Below are 22,031 nucleotides of genomic sequence, written 5' to 3' on the forward strand. Positions count from 1 at the left end.
CTTTCCTTTACTCATGTGCTGCAGCTCATCCAGGATCTCTGATCAAATACAGAGGATATCTCCTCATTTCAGACTAGGGAAATTCTCTGTCTCAAAAGTTCTAACAGCAGAGAATTTCACATCCAAAATAGTCACCACATAATTCTATTTACAATGTGTTCATTACATAGCACTCATCATTCTCAATATATAATGTGCATAGTTAAAGTACATTTAAATGGAAATCTTTGCATACACATACATTTAAAAAATGTTTTGTTATCTTTTATGTCAGACTATGTAAAGTATATCACCTTCAATGAACTGCAATAAAAGAAATTCCATAAATATGAATTTAGTCTGATAACTGGAACCCCCAGTAGTATATCATAATAATCAAAGCTTTAAATGCAATAATGTTTAGGAATTGAGCTGGCACCAGGGAGACTAAGTTCTCAAGTCAATATTTGAAAATTAGAGCCATTGTGTGAAATGAAGTGCTAAATTGGAGAGCTGCCAGCTGCTGAAAACCCACATGCAGGAGCTGGGCCTGGGAAGATATAGAATTTCCAAATGAAGCCAAGGAAGAGGTGCTGAGGACAGGTTATCTCAGGGTCCCATCTTGTACTAGCCTATCTTTGGGCTCTGTCCTTTTCTTCCTCTTTCTCTTCCAATCCATATTCCTTAGCTTAAGAGTTTTTGTTTCCCCAAGTGATTATTATATTCTATTTATCAGCTCATCGTAAGCAAGAAAAAATATCCAGAAAGGAAGTGGCGCTGTAGCTCAAGTGGTAGAGCGCTCGCCTTGAGCTGAAGAGCTGAGGGACAGCGCCCAGGCCCAGAGTTCAAGCCCCACAACCGACAAAAAAAAAAAAAATCCAGAAAGATATAATTATTGTTTTGGTAGTAGTTGTGGGGTTTTTTGGTCACTTCTATTGAGACAGGTGTGAGATTATCATACAGGATGCAAATATATATCCAAAGCAAAACTGAGAAAACCACAGGAAATCAGTTTCAGAGTTGAGGCAGACTGAATGATGTGACATCAAACAAATAAATAAAGCATTACCACTGCCATCATAAAACCATTCAAGTAGAAATAGTGAACATATGATAAAACAAGTAGACGAATATTTAGCAAGTACGTGGAAGTTTTCTTTTTTACCCAATAAAATTCTTAATCTCCTTTTTCTTTTAAGTTCAGGTGTGCATCTCCTGCAAATACACTGAAGATATACAGTATCTTCTTAGGGAAGAACAGAGATATTAGACACTGACATTGTTTCAGTCACAGTGCAGTATGAGAAACTGCCCCTGTGCTAGGTAACTCAATAGAAGAAATTTAATATGTAAAATTAATACAGAGGTAATAGGACAGGCAAAAATTCAACAGAGGCTGGGAGACAACCCAGACATATCAACAGCAAAAAGCTGCTGCAATTCAAAGGCCTAAAACATAAGGAGTCTCAAAAGTGGGCCACTGTTGTGGGAATACATAACTAGAAGGAAGTTGCTCTGTTTTACTAGGAAGCGTGGAAGCAGAAATTTCTTTAACAGGAAATGGGGCCACATAAAAGACATGGCTGTTGTCAGAAACGCCATTACACCAATAAAAGTTGTAGGTTTCTCTTCCTCTCACCATACAATCTCTAACTAATGGCATACCCCAACCCCAACTGACAGAAGCCAGGAGCAAAGAATGCTGGGATATGTAGTTTTCAGAATCGATTTTCTAAAATGTAGGGTGGAGCAGCAAAGGTATACAAATTATATGGAACCAACCCAGATGCCCCTCAGTAAATGAATGGATCAAGAAAATGTGGTATATATACACAATGGAATTCTATGCTGCCATCAGAAAGAATGACATTGCCCCATTTGTTAGGAAATGGAAAGGATTGGGAAAAATTATATTAAGTGAAGTAAGCCAGGCCCAAAGAAACACAGGTCACATGGTTTCCCTTATTTGCAATAACTAGTATCTGTCTGAGTCAAGTCGAAAAGGTCAGATAAGGTGATGTTAGGCGAAATGAACTCCAAGATAAGGATTCAAATGTTTTTGCTTTCATGCGATTGTTTCTAACATATTTGTAAGATATTTCTTTGTTGCTTTGTATGTCCCTCCCCCACGGTATAACCCCTGTTTTCACTGTATTTGATGTTGATATAATTTATGGAGGGGAAGGGAAAAAACAATTTGTTTAAATAGGGATACAGATGCACCCTTGCAACAATGAGATATACAAGACATTATGTCGAAAAACGAACTTTACAACTTTGGCGAGGGTGGGGGGATGGGAGGGCAGGGATGGTAAGGGGAAACAAAGGAGGAGGCAACAATGCTTGATAAGAAATGCACTCATTACCTTGCTCATGTAATTGTAACCCCTCTGTATGGTATTTTCATACACACAAAAAAAGTTTAGCTAGAGACATCTAAACAGACACATTCATGTGTGTTTATACCTGATGTCTATGTTCTTCACAAAGTCTCCTAATTCATTTCTATCTTTTTAAAGGTTTACATTTTATAACTCTATTTCCAATCCTATTTAAATAAAGAATTATGTCTCCCAAAAAAATTTAAAAAATAGATCTGCGAACAAACCAACACATCTCTGACATAATTATACACTTAGCTAAAGGTATATGAAAACAATAGCTTCATTTGCAGTTTTCTTTCCCTACAACTGCCTCAATCTAGAAACTCTAATCTCATAGTAAGAGACTGTGCCATAGAATGAAGAGATACAGGGTTCTATATCCTCCAATGATAATTTATTTTTTCCCATCTTGAGTTTGTAGACTTGTGCGAATGTACACCATTCCATTAGGCAAGTTTAGGCTAAAATCTTACCGTTTGCTGGGGAAGCAAAGGAGAGTTCTTAAATACAAATAAAATGCCAAACTCAATATAACTTTACAAAATAAAGTCCTGTATATGATTTTGCAAACCTAGACTTAACGTTCAGAAATACACATTCTCACAGACTCACTCACATACACAAAGGAAATTCCAACAAAATAAGAGAACACAAAGAACATAAATTTTAAAAAAAGGCTTGAAAAGAAGAGGTTTCTGAGTATGATTGTAAAAACTGGCCAAGTTAATTCAGCAAGAGAAGAAAATACTATTTTCTGGGAAAGGGCACAAATGAAGCTAGCCCTTTTCTTTGATCAATGAGGTAGCCATTCTAATTAGCAAAGAAGATATGAGTTAGGGCTGCTGGGAGAGCACAATAATCAAACATTCCATGCAACTAGAGAATTAGCAGAGAAATTAAAACATCACAGTCCAGAGGCCTTTTTGCGTGGTTTTGCTGCCCCCAATACAAATGCATCAGTAAGAATGGCCATGAGTCACTGATAGGGAGGCAAATGAGACCTTTAACGCCCCTCCTTCCTCTCCCGCCACCATTGAGGGTCACAGATAGTAGGCAACTTCCTGCACACCCAGTGTAATGATCCCCAAAAGATGGCTGTCACATCCTTCTTAAGAAGCTCTGAAAAACTGAAGGGGTGGGTGGAGTGATAAAGCAAGCATCATAAAAATGCTAAGTCTTTCCCCTTTATAATGCAAATTTTTATAATAAAATTTGGGTGGGGGGAAAAAGCACAGAAGTATAATATTTAATTTACTTCTTGAGAGAAAAATCCAGAAATCCTTCCTATGGTCTCCTTTTATATATTTCATATATTTCTATTAGCAAATATTAATTATACCAGGTTTTTCACTGTGGCATGTCCTTATATGCATACAATATACTTTAATTGAACTTGCCCCTATTACTTTTTCTTTTGCTTCTCTCCCTTTTATATAGCAATTTTAATTGGTTTCATTATTCTGTTTTCATCTATATATGTAAAGTACTGTGATCATAATTGTTCTTCATCCTTCTCCCTCTCCTTTGGTTGTCCCTACTACTTTTTTCCCCTTGTAAAGTACCATTTCACACTCAGATCATTTTTTTTCTGGTCTGCACCTATGATTAACTTTATATTACCATTTCAACTTGTAGTTCTGAGGTTTGAACTCAGGATTTTCCAGTTGCTTGGCAAATGCTCTACCACTGAGATACTCCTCCCCATCCCTTCATTGTCCTAGTATTTTTGAGAGATCACTTCATCCAAGGATGAGTAACTTGACTGGATCATAATGCATGAAGTTTTTTTTTTTTTATTTCACACCACAACTGAGATGTTAGTAGTGGCCTCCACCACCATATTCTTCCATTGAGGTGAATGCCTCATGGACGTTTCTGCCTGTGCTGGCCTGTGAGCTTCTAGATTTCAGTCTCTCATGGAGCTAACATGACAGTATGTAGCACCATGCTCAGCTATTCATTGAAAAGGTGTTTTGCTGGCCTTTCTTCCCAGGCTGTCCTTGAACTATAACTTCTTGATTCCAGCCTACTAAAGAACTAGGATTACAAGTGTTAACTTCTGGTACCTGACTATATGGTATACTTTTAGCCCTTCTAGTTATTGGATATATCTATGTTTATTTATTTGGTTCTCCTTAGCCTCTATAATTAGCTTATAATTTAACATGAACAGGATATATCTACTTATATTTACCATAAGAATGGTCAACTTCTTCTCTGGTTTCTTATCAGTCTTCCAAATTATGTAATTGCTGCAGGGGCAAAGGATTTGTCAGGATCATTGGTGATTTAAAGTTTTTGAGTGTTTTCTTGCTTATCCACATACTTGACAATTGAGATGAGGCTTCAGCTTCTATGCAATGCACTTGGACTATTTTTAATCCATGTGTAATATTCATTACATGGTAGCCCATTGTGTTTTCATGTTTCTATTTAATATTTCAGTTTATCATATGAACATGCATTTCATTTTTAGAGTAGAATGTGTTTATTTTACTACAATAGATGAATAGACCCAGTAAGCCTAATATAAAAATGGCATATTTTATAAATAGGTAATAATACCCAAAGACAGTTTTACTGCATAACAACCTCCAGATTTAAAGTTATATAAATAAAATATCTATTTTCTCTCAATGCCCTACCATCTGTAGCCATGCATACTGAATTTTTCAACTACCTATCCATGTGTTGATTTAAAAACAGCCTCTGACTGCCTAAGCAAAATATCAGAAGTCAGTTATTCATCCAGAAAGAAAGAACAAATATTCATTTGTGAAGTCTCATCTTACAATCACCCATCAATCAAACATTAACATACACATGTATTCTCGAATCAGAGTATTTGAAAAAGGCAGGGAGACAGACATCCTTTAGTGCATTCAACACTCAACATCTTAATCATTCACCTATGTATCTGCACAATAAATTGTTTGATAAAAATGGGAAGGTTTACATGGTGTACAAAATACTTTTCCTGAGTTCTGAACTCTCATGTTATTCTCTTTTTTCTGCTTTGGCCAACTATAGCAGACACAAATGTCCTCTCAAGATGTCAACAGTCTAATGTCCAGAAATAAAGTATGTTGCCTTGAATTGAAAAGAATGTTTTTACAATGTTATTAAGCCAAGGACCTTGAGATAGATTATTTGGACTCATGTAGGTGGTCTCCATCTATCACAATGGTCTTTATAAAAGGCAGAAACAAGAGAAGGAAATGTTAGAACAAGAGAAGGAAATGTGATGTGAGAAGCAGAAATTAGAGAAAGATACATTAAAGATACAATGCTATTGTGCTCAGAGATGGAAGAGGAGGCTACAAGCCAAGGAGTGCCAACAGTCATTAGGAATTAGAAAGGGCAGGAAAACGGATTGTCAACTCTAGCCTCTGGAAGGAGTACAATCCTGACAATACCTTGCTGACAACACCTGCAGACCATCCAACCTGTAAGATAATATATATTTGTTGATCTAAGACACTAAGTTTATAACAATGATTTTTCATAGCAGCAACAGAAAAGCAATATACCTATCTTCTTGAACATAATGACACTCTATCTTGCTTCTTCCCACCCCAACCTATTCCCAGTCACAATCATCCGAACACAATCTTGTTTCCCTTCTCTCCTCCTCTAGGAATCAGTTTTATTAGCTTTTACAAGTCACCAATAACGTCAGTGATGCCAATGATTGCAATTCAATCCTTTTTTAATGTTTGGTCTCTCTGAAGTGTTTAGCAGGATACTTCTTACCTTTGCTAACTATTATTTAGGTTCTTTGGTTTGCAAGGAGATCTCTGAGATTCCTCTGATAGTGAAAGTGTGAAACTTCTATCACCACTTCCTAGTAGTCATCCTATGTAGTATATCTTTGAGGATGAGTTAGAACTAGTGAAAATCTGTCAGAAATGAGAGGCTTCATGTGGAGTCTTTTGAGGAACCTCCATATGCTTTCCAAAGTGGTTGAACAAGTTTACACTCCCACCAACAATGCAGTAGGGTTCCCTTCTGTACATATCCTTTCCAGCATCTGTTTTTATTAGAGTTCTTGATTATAGTCATTCTAAGTGGGGTAAGGTGGTATCTCAATGTTGTTTTGATTTGCATTTCTTTTATGGCTAGGGAGATTGAAAATTTCTTCATGTGTCTATTGGCCATCCTTCAATCCCACTTTTGGGCATTTACCCGAATGATCACAAACAAGACCATACTAAAGCTACCAGCACAACTATGTTTATTGCAGCATTATTTGCCATAGCTAAGATATGAAACCAACCCAGATGCCCCTCAGTAGATGAATGGATCAAGAAAATGTGGTATATTTACACAATGGAATTCTATGCCTCCCTCAGAAACAATGACATTGCCCCATTTGTTAGGAAATGGAAAGACTAGGAAAAAATTACATTAAGTGAAGTAAGCCAGGCCCAAAGAAACATAGGTCCCATGGTTTCCCTTATCTGCAATAACTAGTATATGAGACAAGCAGAAATGGTCAGATAAGTTGATGTCAGGTGAAATGAACCCCAAGATAAGGACTCAAATATTTTTTCCTTCTTGCTATTGTTTCTAATATATTTATAAGATATTTCTTTGTTGCTTTGTATGTCCCTCCCCTGTTTTCACTATATTTGATGTTGGTATAATTTGTGGAGGGGAAGGGAAAAAACAAGTTTTTTAAATAGGGATACAGGTGGACCCATTGCAACAATGAGATGTACAAGACATTATGTCAAAAAACAAACTTTACAACTTTGGTGTGGGGGGTTAGGGGGTGGAGATGGGAAGGGATGGTAAAGGGAAACAAAGGAGAAGGCAACAATGCTTGATAAGAAATGTATTCATTACCTTGCTCATGTAGTAATTGTAACCCCTCTATACAGTAGTTTCACACACAAAAAAATGAGAGACTTCACTTGTGAAATTAGGCTACAAAAAGACATTGACCTCTATTGTTTCATACTCTTTTGCCCTCTTGCTTGCTTGTTCTGATGAAGATTGCTGTGCATGAATTGCTCTATTGAGAGGTCACCTGGCAAGGAGCTGATGAGTTCTTCTGTCCAACAGCCAAGAGAGGAAACTTGGGTTTTCAGTGCAAATCCTAGGAGTGATATTGATCAAGATGCATTGTATTCTACATTATTATGTTGGATTACATTTTGCCTAACAACTTAAAAGATCATTTTAAAAGAGCTGAATCCTGCCAATAACAACACAGGACTCTTCTCCATTCTCCCCAGTGAGCTTTATGGCACATCCACAGCCCTGACCGATGCCTGGTTTGTACCTGATTTTGAACTTGAGACTACAAACCTACATCACCCAGTTGAACTGCACTTAAGGGTCTAACCCATGGAAACTCAAGATAGAAAATGTTTGTGATTCAAAGTTATTCAATTTGGGGTTATTTATTCTACTTAATAATGATGAGGAAGATCTGGATGTAATTGTGTACGAGCTCATAAAAAGCCAAACACAAAGTTAGCTAACAAGAATGGGGAAAGTGCTATATGAAGGAATCTCAAAAGTTAAAACACCACTTAAGCATCCAAACGTAATGCAGGATTTGCTTGCTTGTCTCATTGTCTTTCCTGTCCTCATGTTCCTCTGTTAGACTCAGCTCTGCTTTCACAGGTCTTTTGGCTGCCTCTTTCTTCTTAAGGCTTTTGCTGAATGGTTTTGGTTACCTTGAGAACTGTTCATCCTGCTCGCTTTCCGTGTGTATGTCAGCATCTACATCTAGAGTGGTTTGACAGGGCTGTCATACCACAGCATCACAAACTGAATAAAATAGTGGAAATTTACTGTTCCATAGTTTTGGACAGTAGAAGTGTGCAAGATCAAGGTGTCAGAGGACTGTTACTTTGAGAGCTGTGACGTTAAATCTGTCTCATGTCTCTTAATGTCCTCTTCTAATCTTAGAAATACTATGCTTTATATGCCTGGATAACTGCCTTCATCCCACCAAGATGTGTGTGCATATGTGTGTGTGTGTGTGTGTGTGTGTGTGTGTGTTTCCAAGTTTCTCTTGTCAAGAAGGCCACCTGACATATTGGATCAGGGGCCCTATACCATGATGAATTCTTCCTAACTTAAAAAATTACATTTCTAAGGACCCCATTTCCAAGGAAAGGCACATTCTGATGTATTGAGAGTTGGAACATCAGAATATAAATTTTGGGAAGGTATGATTCAATCCATAATAATACCATTGATTACCTTTATATAATCCTTTATTTCTGGTTAGAGGAGAGGGGGGAAAACAGAGCTACTGATTGACTTTGTCTTTGTTGATCCATTTGAGCCAGTTCTCACATTAGGCTTCCTCTCAAAATCTAGGCCACAGCATAAATGAAATGCACTGCTCCTAGTCAAAATGTTACCTGACCCCAAACAACATCCTCTATGCATCTATCACCAGCCCTTTTCCAAACAAGAATTCCTGTGGCTGTTCTTCCATTGAATCTTCTATGCCATTATCGCTTCTGGTTTTGTCCCCTCTTTTCTGGGGGTTAATATTAAGCAGTTCTTTCATTCCCTTGCATTTTGTTATAGCCCTATGTTCTTTTTCTCCGAGTACTTTGTTCTTGGTGACTTTACCTCAACCCGCTTTGTCAATGTCAACTGATTACTCTGGGCTTCCAAAACTGTTCTCTACAGCCAACAACATTGCATGAAGTGCAGCTGTTCTGGTGCTTGCTTGGCTCCTCTGTGCAGAAGTCACACAAGTACTCTAGACTCAACAGACTCAGACTTAAAAGTTACTAGCTCATCTCCCAAACCCATGCCTCTCCTTCAGCTCTCCATCCTGGTTTCCTCCAAGCCCCTGCAATGAAGACACAAGTAAATAGCTCCCTCCCACCAGTCTTGTTGACATACACTCAGTTGACAAGGCATATGGAGGTTCCTGCATGGTTTACAAATCATTCTCATGGCTGTTTCCTGTTGACATATAAATCCAGGTCCTCCTCCCTTCCTCTTCCCTGGGTGTGTCAACTCTGCAGCTCTCATCATTTTACTGAATACAGAAGTTAGTTCATCACTTGCCTGCATAGGAGCCCTTTATAATACGTATTAGGATAAATTTAAACATACAAAACACTTCATTTCTAGGACTCTGTCTACTTTTCTAGGCTTCCATTCCTTGACTGCATGCTGAGAAAATGCTCACTGAAAAATATTAGTAGACCATACTGGAAGGATTAAAGGTCTTAGATATCTTCAAAATTCTTCCCTTAAGCCAGGCACTGGTGGCTCACGCTTGTAATATTAACTACCCAGGATCTGAGGATCATGGTTCAAAGCCAGCCTGGGCAGGAAAGTCCATGAGACTCTTATCTCCATTTAACCTCCAGAAAACTGGAAGTAGAGCTGTAACTCAAAGTGGTAGAGCACTAGCAGAAAAGCTCAGGGACAGAGCTTAGGCCCTGGGCTCAAGACCCACAACCAACCAAAATAAAAACAAAAAAATCCCATAAACCTTCCCCTATAATTGGATTTGTATTTACATTCCTGTTGACATATGTCTACTTCTGTTCTGAGCCCTGTTTATCACATTATTAGTCTTTACCACCTTGTATTACAATAACAATTTACCGAATGCTCTCCCCATTAGACAATAAATTCCTTGAAGGTAGATTCTATTTTGCTTTATGTCCTCAGAGCCTTGTGGAATGCTCAATAATTGGTTTTCAGATAAATATATGAATATATTAGATGCTGTAGTGAACAAACAGCAAGGTTTGCCTTGGAGGAGTCATGTGGAAGAAAACACATTTTTCATAAATAAGTGTAACATCAAGTTGGGAATCTTATTCAGTGATATTAACAAAGTGAAAGGGAAGGAATGGGAAGAGAAATGTGCTGAGGAACCTGAGGAATTGAATAAGATGCACTGTATTCTTCTTCTTAAAGAGACTGGGACAAGAAGAACTCAAGGCACTGTTCAGTATCTGAATCCTGTAAAAATATTGTGCACAAGTTTTTCCCTTAGGAAGACTCATCCCTTCATGACCTGCCATTGGTTTAAATATGGATGACCCCCAGTAAACCTCCAGTTGAAATCTGGGCCTCACAGGAATATCCCTGAAAGGTAGGAAAGCTGTTAAGAGGAATTTTGAGTCTTGGTCTCACCACTAGAAGAAGGGATTTGGTCATTTGGCCTCCTAGGACTGTTGAAATGTAGGTTATAAGGCAAGGTCACCCATATGCCTGGCTTTTTTTGCCCATGCTTATTTCTTTCACTGTGAGTGATACAGTCAGGAGCCCATCAGACACTAGCATTATTCTGTCTGCACTTTCAGCTTCCAGAACTGAGCCAAACAAATTTATTATCCTTGTAATAGATACTATAATTACAATATCCAGTCTCAACTGTTCTATTATAGCATCACAAAGCAGTCTAAGACACATGTGTCTACCTCTGTGAGCCTTTGTTCCCAATCTGAACAAGCAGTGTTTACATTCCACACAACGATCTACTCAAGCCTAGTAATTTGGTAAGAAAATTCTGCATTGTGACAGAGCTTGATAGTGATGTGAATGGTTACTCTAAAAGATAGCAAATTTCCTATCTCTGGAGATATCCAACCAGGAGCTGGATAATGTATCTTCAGGTAGATTTTGTTTAAAGATATCCTCATATTAGAATAAAAGTTAATTTTTACAGCAAGGTGAATTCCAATGTTAAAATTAAAATTTTTCACATCTCAATAATAGTGAACTTTATGTAGTCATTTCACTGTTTGCTTTCGACGTTTATAATACAGTGTACAATATATGTTTTCCTTTGGTATGGTCATTAAATTTCTCAATTTATATTAACTCTTTTCTTTTTACCTCTAACTACATTATTGGCTGCAGTTAATTTTACTTCTGTGTACTGTTTAAATATATACACGCTTACAAGTTCATACATGTATGTAAATGTGAGGAAGAGACAAGAAAAGAAAGAGAGAGAGTATGTTCCTAATTCCTCAGGGAAGAATGTCAAGAGGATTTATTTTTATTCATTCCAAATGCTTGGTCAAAAGGCTTATATTTGCAACAGATTACGAGGGTTAACAAGGGACTTGAATCTTGAAGTGCCATTCGTCTTGAAGTGGCAAGTGCCCAGTCTCCTATAAATGGAATGTCAGGTTATTTTTAGATGAGGCTTTTGCCAAGAGGATCCAGAACATGGTGAACAATGAACAGTCTGATTAGCAACCTTATTTAAACATGTGAGTGGCTGCAGTTCTGAAACATTACCTTACAATAAGTCTGTGACAAACCATTCCCTTAGTGAGGGTATATTATTTAGATCATAAATTTAAAAGAGAGGGGGAAGGCATTCAAAGAATTCGGAATTGTTTGCTAATATTAGAACATGGAAATCTGATGTGAGAGATCAGTTGAAGAATAGTTCTTGTTAAGTAGGGCAATAAGGTATATTTTTAATCCAAGATTTTGTAAGAGGTTCTCTATTTTGCAGTATTTCTTTGATCCAGATATGCTCCTTGGAAAGTCACAACCCAAAGACCAGCCTTTTTTTCTTTTTCTTTCTTTCTTTCTTTCTTTCTTTCTTTCTTTCTTTCTTTCTTTCTTTCTTTCTTTCTTTCTCTCTCTCTCTCTCCCTTCCTTCCTTTCTTTCTTCCTTTCTTCCTTTCTTTCTTCCTTCCTTTCTTTCTTTCTTTCTTTCTTTCTTTCTTTCTTTCTTTCTTTCTTTCTTTTTCTTTCTTTCTTTCTTTCTTTCTTTCTTTCTTTCTTTCTTTCTTTCTTTCTTTCTTTCTTTCTTTCTTTCTTTCTTGCTTGCTTGCTTGCTTGCTTGCTTGCTTTCTTGCTTTCTTGCTTTCTTCCTTCCTTTCTTTCTTTCTTTCTTTCTTTTTTAATTTTGTCTGTCGTGGGGCCTGAACTCTGGGCCTGGGCACTGTTCCTCAGCTCTTCAGCTCAAGGCTAGCATTCTACCACTTTGAGCCACAGAGCCATTTTGGCTTTTTCTGCTTACATGTTGCTGAGGGATAGAACCCAGGGCATCATGCATGCAAGGCAAGCACTCTACCACTGAGCCACCTTCCCAGCCCCAAGACCATCCATTTTTTTTTTTGCAAATTTAACAATTTTACTAAATATGCTTCAAACTATATTTGACATGTATTTGGCTTGTCGCTTTTAATGTTACCTAATACCACAATTAACAAGTTCAGACACATAGTGTTTTTTTGGAGATGCTTTGAAAGGAAGCTAGTTGGTTAGCAGGAATGTGTTATTTTCAAGGAGGTGATTTACAACTGGGTAGATTCAGCTCAAATTTATGTCTTTTCTTTGTCATCTTCTGGATAGATGAACTGGGAGCTTTTATTCTTATATTCTTTTTTTTTAATTTAATTTTATTTTATTTGAGAACATACTGTACAGAGGGGCTACAATTACATGGGCAGGATAATGCATACATTTCTTACCAAGCATTGCAGCCTCCTCCTTTGTTTACCCTTCACCTCCCTTCCCCGCCTCCCCCCTCCCCCCACCCAATTATACCCCCCTCCCCCCCCACACCGACATTGTAAAGCTGGTTTTGACATGACATTTTGTACTTCTCATTGTTGCAACAGGTCCACCTGAATCCTTAAACGACTTGTTTGTCCCCATCTCCTCCACATGTTATACTGACATCAAATATAGTGAAAGCGGGGCCAAGACCATCCATTTTTAACAGATTCTTTACAAGCCCAAGAGACAAGAAGAGATCTGTAATATTAAATAGGAACAAAACAAGTAACTGCTAATTTATTAGACCACTGCAGAAAAGAAAATTGTTATGGAACAATCCTTTAGCTAGTTGCTTATGAGTACATAGGAGGAGAGATCTATAAAACAGTAAATCGGATGTGGCTATAATTTTCTTTCAATATAGAGAAAAATTCTGGAAAGTTCTGGAAGTTTCATTTCACTATAATAGGTGCACTTGGAACTAAATGAATATTCCACTGGACTTCCATATTTGGATTCTCCCTTTAAAGCTTCTTGCGGCATGCTTCTCGCATGCATGAGGCCCTGGGTTCGATTCCTCAGCACCACATAAGCAGAAACAGCTGGAAGTGGTGCTGTGGCTCAAGTGACAGAGCACTAGCCTTGAGCTGAAGAGCTGAGGGACAGTGCCCGGCCTCGAGTTCAGGCCCTACAACTGACAAAAAAAAAAAAAAAAGAAAAAAGCTTCTTGCAAAGGTACACTATAAAAAATATCATTTTAACAATATGCATTAAAAAGAAGATAGTAACTGGGTGTCAATGATTCATGCCTAAAAATCTTAGCTACTCAGGAGGCTGAATTCTGAAGATCTTGCTTCAAAACCAACCCAGGGTATGAAAATCCTTGAGACTCCTATCTCCAATTAGTCAACCAAACTCCAGAAATGGTGCTGTTGCTCAAAGTGGTACCGCACTAGCCTTAAGCACAAAAGCTCCTAAGCACAAAATAGCACCTATGCCCTGAGTTCCAGCCCAGGACAGGCACAAAAACAAAAACAAAAAGAAGATATGTTCTCATGTCATATTCTTTTAGTTTTGAAAAGTAAAGCTGGATGTGTATGTTAATTCTCAAGTAACTAAACTAGTGCTCAGGTTTCAATGTAGCTAATAAATTTAGAGGACTATTCATACAGATTTTTCTTCTGTACTCCTCCCCAGAGAAATAAAAAGAAACTCTAGCATACACAGTTAGCTTCTTAAATCTAAATGAAGAGCTTCTGACTTCATGGACCACCACCGTATTGGTAGACCTACCAAATTTATCAGAGAAAACAAAAGGAGTTTGAACAATATTAAATCTTCCAAATGCTCCTCTACTAAATAAATTCTTTGGATAGTAAGATATTTGGAAAGCTCTATCATGATGTCTAATCTTCAGACAGATTCTTTGGAAGAGCAGGACATAAATGATGAGTGATTAACTAGAAGATGAAATTCTCTAAACCTTGAGTTGTATTCTAATATTACTTACATATTAGACTAGTCCTAAGTGTCACCTTCTTACATTGGAACGATCTCAATCCTTTTTTACAGTGTAACATCTCTACCTAGTGACTTGGAGGTTGACTTTCCCTTGGGACTACTTCATGTTCTACTTAGCAGTTGACATTGCTACATGACTATGATAGAGATTCAAAGTTTAGGCCTTTGTCCAATAAATACAGGGTCTGCAAATAGCTAATTTTTTGATAGATGGGTTATTCCTAAGAGGATTTTCTGTCAAATCATTTGTTTACACACAGGCATTCAAATTGGTTTTGTTTTTTGGAAATTATGAGAGAAAGTAGAAATTTGAAAATTCTTTGAGGTTCCCTTATAGCTAATTAACATAAATGACATTTCCTAAGCTAGCAATGACAAGGTGGATGAAGCTCATTAAATGTGTCCCTTAAGGAAATGAAACCAAGTCCTATCAGAGAAATCTCAGAAACAATGATGACTAGCTTTGCATCACTGATGACTGTACATTTTTTTTGCTTTGCAATTCAGTATGTTACCTTGTGTTTATTTATGAGATCCAAACACATAGAAATGAAGCCTCAGCCCATAAACTCCAGGAGAACACTGGCCTGGGATGAGAGACTGCTTTGCCAACAAAGCCTTTGGATGAGAAGAGTAACCAGATAGCAAGTATGACACAATAACCCATCTGAATGGGTGGCTTCCCCAGTCTTCTTCCTCTAGGTCATGCCAGAGGCATTTGTGACATGAACAGCAACTGCTGTGGGGTAATTATATGTAGTTATATAAAACAGACCAATGCCAGCCAAGCAAATTGGGTAAAAAAGACTGGTTGTGTTCCTTGTTAAATGTTTTGTCAAGCTGACCATGCCCTTTATTTATCTCTAACACAACATGCTTATTCTGCCCCTTCTACTGTTTTCACTCTGCAAATTTATGAGGCTCTATTAATCTTCTGCCCTGCTGACTATCTGTGTTGCAAAGTGTCAGCAGACTTTTGTACCTTGCTAATGTACAAAGGGCTTCCTATGAGTAATATCAGCATTTTGCCTTTTAATTGCACATATAATTTTTAGGTCTTACAGCTAATAAGGGAATTGAGACCACAGTTCATCACTGTCTCGAATGGTACTCCAGGGGTGTGGGGACTGGAGAAGCTGAGAGAAGAATATAGCTGTTCTGGTTCTAAGCAGTAGTTTCTCTCATTATAATGGAACCATCTCCACTATGGTGTTAAGGGGCTGTCACTTTTTCCATTATGACCCCACTTTTCTGGGCTTTTATAACTCCATATTAAAAGTGCACTCTTTTGTTTTCCAAAACTTTTCATGTTGTATCCTAGTTCATGAATGTTGTTTTGTCACCCTTCATATCAATTCCAAAAGACATTAGCTAACGAATACTACCTCTTCGTCAAGCTCCTGAACTTTCAAATAAGTGTAGTTAGCTAATCTGTCCACAGACCTTTCTCTATTGGATTTTGAAAAAAATATATACAGACTTAGTTTTAAGTACTTTCAAGATTTAAAAAAAAAAGTTAAGATAAATAGGGGATTAGTGTTTGCCATGTGGGCATTTTGCTTTTGCGATAATAGCCTTTCACAAACATTTTTACTATGCCTGAAAAATGTGCATTATTGATGAGTATACTTCTTACTGTGCAAAAGCCATTAGGAAAGAAATGAAAGGTTTGTGGCAAGAATTTGATGCACAGAGGCAGCCTGGGTGGATGGCGTTTTCAGTGAGCAATTAGGAAGTGCCCATAATTGTCCTCCCAGATAGGACTATTTCATTTGGGGTTCCTTACACATATCTCTCTGAGTTACTTTACATCAGTTTTGGGCCTCTCAAAAGAAAGAAAGAAAGAAAGAAAAGAAAAGACATAAACTGGGTGCCAGTGGCTCATGCCTGTAATTTTAGCTACTCTGGAGGCTGAGATCTGAGGATCGTGGTTCAGAGCCAACAGGGTAAGAAAGTCCAAAAGAAAACCGAAGTGGTGCTGTGGCTCAAGTGGTAGAGTGCTAGCCTTGAGCTGAAGAGCTCAGTGACCACCACCAACAACAAAAGTTGTGAGATTGAAACTATATAATATTTGAATACTGCTGAATATCATATAATTAATTAGGACAGAAAATTGCAATTTTGTAGAGATGAGAGGACTAGCTTCTTGTCTTCATTATGACTCTGAACATTTCCTGGATATCAGTTATAATCATGGTTTCCCTATACAGAGCTACACATAGATATGTTTACCTTTTAGAATTAAATTTTACATGAGAGAAAAATATGTGACATTTGTCCTTCTGAACCTGACCTACTTTGTTTAACATGATTATCTCCAGTTCCATCTATTTTCCTGAACATGACATGACTTCATTCTTCTTTCTGTCTGAATAATACTCCATTCATGTATTTATAACACATTTTCAAAATAAACTGAGAAGATAATTCTCAAAAGAGAAAGCAAGAATGGGTGGTAAATATATTCTGAAATAATGCTTAATATCGCTGGCCATAAAGGAAATACAAATCAAAATGATATGAGGATTTCACCTCACATCAGTCAGAATAGCCATCATCAAAGACACAAATGACGAATGCTGTTGAGAATACACAGTAAAAAGAGTCCTATTACACTGCTGGTGGCAATGTATAATAGTGTGCTTTATAGGCTCTTACCTAACTCTCTCATTAACTTAGATTACAGATGTTATCTTTGAATACAGACCTCAGATTACAACTAAGAAAATTTGTAAGTATATACCTTAAATAACTTTTTCTAGTAACTGGACTAGAACTTAGCCCTCTCAAATCTTAAATCTTGTTACTTTTTTTTCCCCTCTATCATGGAGTCAAAAAGTCCAATAGAAGAGACTGGCAGCAAGCCAGACATTTACCAATACAGTCTTGATTTAAAACATATTACCCGGGCTGGGAAGGTGGCTCAGTGGTAGAGTGCTTGCCTTACATGCCAGAGGCCCTGGGTTCAATTCCTCAGCACCACATACACAAAAAGAAAAAAGCCGGAAGTGGCGCTGTGGCTCAAATGGTAGAGAGCTAGCCTTGAGCTGAAGAGCTGAGGGACAGCACCCAGGCCCAGAGTTCAGGCCCCATGACCAGACTCAAAAAAAAACAAAAACAAAACATATTACCCCTCCAATTACTCCCCATTGATACTTCTGATTTATTATTTAATGACTTTGTCATTCATTTACAAACAATAATAAAAGATCAACTGTGTGTGAGATTCCAATGTGCATCCATTCTTCCCTTTCTGATAACTTAGTACTTTTGCATACAAAGATGCTGTTCCTTTTGGAATTGCCTTCCAAGTGTCCCAGAAGGGTGGTGAGCCAGGGAACAGTTTCCATGAAAGAGCCAGACCATCCTTTTGAGCTGATGCACAGCGGGTGTCCTGAGTTCTCTCAATCATATTATTAAATGATTTTTGTCTTACGTTTGTTTTGCTTTGCTTCAGTCATCATTTCTGTTTATTTTACCTAAACTTCTGTAAAACAAAAAAATAAGACTCAACAAACATTGCTAATCCTATCACAGTAAGAGTGTTGTCACTCAGGCAAACAGATGTTTAGATACATTATTTTCTTAAATGAAAATTGGCTTAATCAAATAATGAAAATTTTATAGGCAAATGGTCCTTGGAAATTACAGTGAAAATAAAGATGTATCTTCCAAGTCAGTTTTAGTAGCTTAATGTCTGTGCTAATGCTGGAATAGCTTTTATATGTCACTTCTGTCCTCAATGATACTATCTAGTAATATTGATTAAGACTTCATACAACATCATTTCGTATACTGTTCATCAACACTGAAAAGAAGATTGTTCATTTTCAAACAACTTAGCCTACTACAATCTTTGCTTTATACAAACAGAATTCTCTTGGGATTTTAACAGTCCATAAGTGTCTGATCTATATAAGGATTAGAGATTCAAAATCAGAAATAGTGGGAGCCTGTCTAAGAAAGTACCCTTTGCAGGAGGAGAAATACATTTTCATTGACTTTTTCTCCATGATATTCAGTAGAAAATCAATAATATTAAAGGAGTGACTGTTTTGATTTATTCCTACTGTCATTGAGGTCAGTGCCTACCTTAAAATATGTTTCAGAAAAGGCCCTGATATGTCATTCTAACTTGGGAGTATATGGACTTATTTCTAAATGCTAGTACCAGTTATTAATTTACCCTTAGATTGTACAAATTAATTTTCATCTCAGAGTAGGAGCTTTAGTTATAAATATACAGTTTCTGGATCCCAGTTCCATCATCTGATACCTATAAAGTTTACACCTTAATATTGACTTTGCCTGCTTCAAGTTCTCCATCTGTGCAATGGACACAACATAAAACCACGTCAAATGATTGTTGTAAAGACTGAGTCAGATTTTATAGGGAACACACACACACACACACACACAAGTACACATACACAAGAATGAGACATGTAGTGATAAATGCTGATTTAAAAGCTATTCCAAAATCTCCCTTCTGTTTTAGTGACATAATATGGATTTAGTTAAAGCCCAGTAAATAAACAAGTATTCTTTTCTAAATTTAGAAAGCATTTTACACAATAATTAAATGTTTAACAATAAAAACTATTTTGTCTTTCAAATGCATCATTATATGATATCATGGTGTTACTTGTAGTAATTATATAGTTAGTCTATGCTAGAAACCATGAGATTAAAAATCATCACTTGGCTGGATGCTGGTAGTTCATGCCTGTAATCCTAGCTACTCAGGAGGCTGAGATCTGAGGATCACAGTTTGAAGCCATCCTAGGCATAAAGTCTGTGAAACTCTTCTCTCCAATTAACCACCAGAAAACGGGAAGCTGTGGTTCAAAGTAGTAGAGTGCTATCCTTGAGCAAATGAGCTCAGGAAGAGTGTTCAGGCCTTGAGTTCAAGCCCCATGACCGACTCAAAATATAACATCACTAGGCAAAACACATATGATGTTAAAATGGATGAAAAGAAACTTGGTTAATGGGTTTAGCAGACTTTAAGGTGACTGCTAGTGACCACTGTCTTCTGGTATATAAGCCCTCCAGAAATCCCTTCCTTTTGAATAATGGGTTGAACATTGAATGTATTGACCAATTTCTACCAAAGAATTTATGAGAACTTGTGTCTGAGATTAGGTGATTGAAAGTCTGTGGCTTCTGTCTTGTTCTATTTCTGTCACATCATCAGACTGTTCACCTTGACAGAAGTTATTTGCAGTATCATGTGGCCATTTTATCAAAGGTCCACCTAACAACAGAGTCAAATTCATTGCACATCTGTTTTGTATAGCTTCCAAGCTGAGAATTGCATCCAATTTTTAAAGGGTGGTTAAAAAAGGGAAAGGGAAGGGAAAGAAAGGGAAGGCAAGGCAAGGCAAGGCAAGGGAAGGGAAGGGAAGGGAAGGGAAGGGAAGGGAAGGGAAGGGAAGGGAAGGGAAGGGAAGGGAAAGGAAGGGGAGGGAAGGGAAGGGATTGCATAGATCATATATTTACAAAGCAAAACCTAAAATATTTACTATCATATCACCCTCTTCCGCTGAAACCAAGGCAATTCCCAGAAGACAGTCAACCCTCCCAAAGCTGCTAGAGTGAACTGCAGACTAGAAAACTGTTGCTCAGTGCTCCAGATGGTTGACTCTTAAATGAGCTAGTTCTCTATAGTCTATACCAAATGTTGTGTGTATTCATCTGCACAGGGGGAAAATAATAATCATCAACCATCTCTAACTATATAAATTTATCCAGATAGAGAGTAGTTACAATAAAGATCCAAATAGCACTACATGACTATGTATCGACATTGGATTTTATTTTCAAGTGTGTATTTCAATGGATGTTTGTAAGTTTAGGATTTGAACAGACCATATTGGTTCACAACCTCAGTCATTCTGTGTTAGATCCCAAGAAAACTCCACATTTAAGGGAGGAAAACAGTTAGTAACTTTTGACCATGCTTGTAGAACAAAACAAGCTCTATGTAAGAGTCTTGAGAGTCATTAGATTAAAAGATATCCTTTCCAGTTCTAATATTTCAAGAGTCTATGACTATTTTAAGTAAGGATATAGAGTCTTAGATTCTACCAATTAAACTGAATTTCTTACTAAGTGAAAAGCCAACTTGATCCCTTGAGCAATTGATAAGTAGAGACAATTTAAGGAATAGGAATTGTGACTTATAAATCACTCATTCTTTTTTTTAGATGATTACAACCACTCGAACTTTACTGTGCGACTTTAATCACTACTAAGGATACTTTGCAAGAATTAGAATAGCATCATAAATTACCATCTCATCACAGACATTTATAATATTTATAATATTTATTATAATTATAATTATATAATATTATAATATTTATAATAATTATAATAATTATAATAATTATAATTATTATAATAATAGTATGCATTATAATTATCCAAGTTGTTTTGAGAATGCTACACATTATGTTATTATTCAATAATTTATAAATTTTAGCTCATCAATCTTATTTGTCTCCTGAGAAGGGCATACACTAACACCATTTCATAGATAAAGCAAAGTATTAAACTAGTCAACTGATCACACATCCACAGAGATTTAAAATCTGTACTCTAGACAGGTGCTGGTGGCTCATACCTATAATCCTAGCTACTCAGGAGTCTGAGATTTGAGGATTGCAATTCAAAGCCAGTCAGTCCAGGCAGAAAAGTCCATGAAACTCTCATCTCCAATTAACCACCAAAATCCTGGATGTGAAGCTGTGGCTTAAGTGGTAGATCACAAGCCTTGAGCATAAAATCTCAGGACCTGAGTTCAAGCCCAAAGACTGGCACTCCCCTCTGTTCCCCCCAAAATCTGTAATCTATCATTTTTATCTTATTATGTACAAAGGTTTAAATATTCTTTCTCAAATTTCCCATGAAGTGAAATCATATCCACACCTCTTATTTCCCAGACAATGAAAATAGAAGAAAATAGAGAAAATGACCTGATATGGGGTTGAGAGACATATTAATGAATGCTAATTATGAAAGACAGCACGTGTTGTCATAGAAATACTTCTGTGGAAACATGGTGGCATTGGGAAGCAGTGGACTCACATAATTTTTTAATTTAATTTTATTTGTGAACATACTGTACAGAGGGGTTACAATTCTCACATAATTTTTGAACTGAGGTCAAAGCACAGAGAAAATGAATTAAAACTGGTGTTTGAGAGGGGAACTCGAGGAGTTCCGCAGATGTTAAAAGAGGCTGAGACATATGTCCTAAACAGAGGCACAGTGTTGAAATGGAGTCACCACTGTGATATTGGTAGGCAAGCATGTGGGAGGGAGCAGATGAAACTAGAAAATAAGGCCAAGAACTAGTCTTGGGTTCCCTTAGCTATCTCAACGATTGTGATCATTGTTTTACAGGCAACTTGGATTCATTGCTTGTATTTATATGTGTATCTTCTTTTAGAATGAAAGTCCAGTGTAAGCTAAAATTATAGTTTTAATGTTATTTCATTAATAGCATACTTTGCAACACTGAGAGAATAATGGAAAAATGCTTTCTTAAGAAAGAATCTCAATGTATTTCATTCACAACCTGCCAGCTTGCTGAGCTCTGAGAGGTATAGAATTTTATGAGGAGGTATAGAATTTTAAAACTGAAAAATAAACTAGAAACAAGAACAAAGAAAC

Source organism: Dipodomys merriami, unplaced genomic scaffold, assembly GCF_024711535.1.
Source record: "Dipodomys merriami isolate MVZ:Mamm:240054 unplaced genomic scaffold, mDipMer1.0.p SCAF_6, whole genome shotgun sequence".
NCBI classification, from domain to species: Eukaryota; Metazoa; Chordata; class Mammalia; order Rodentia; family Heteromyidae; genus Dipodomys; species Dipodomys merriami.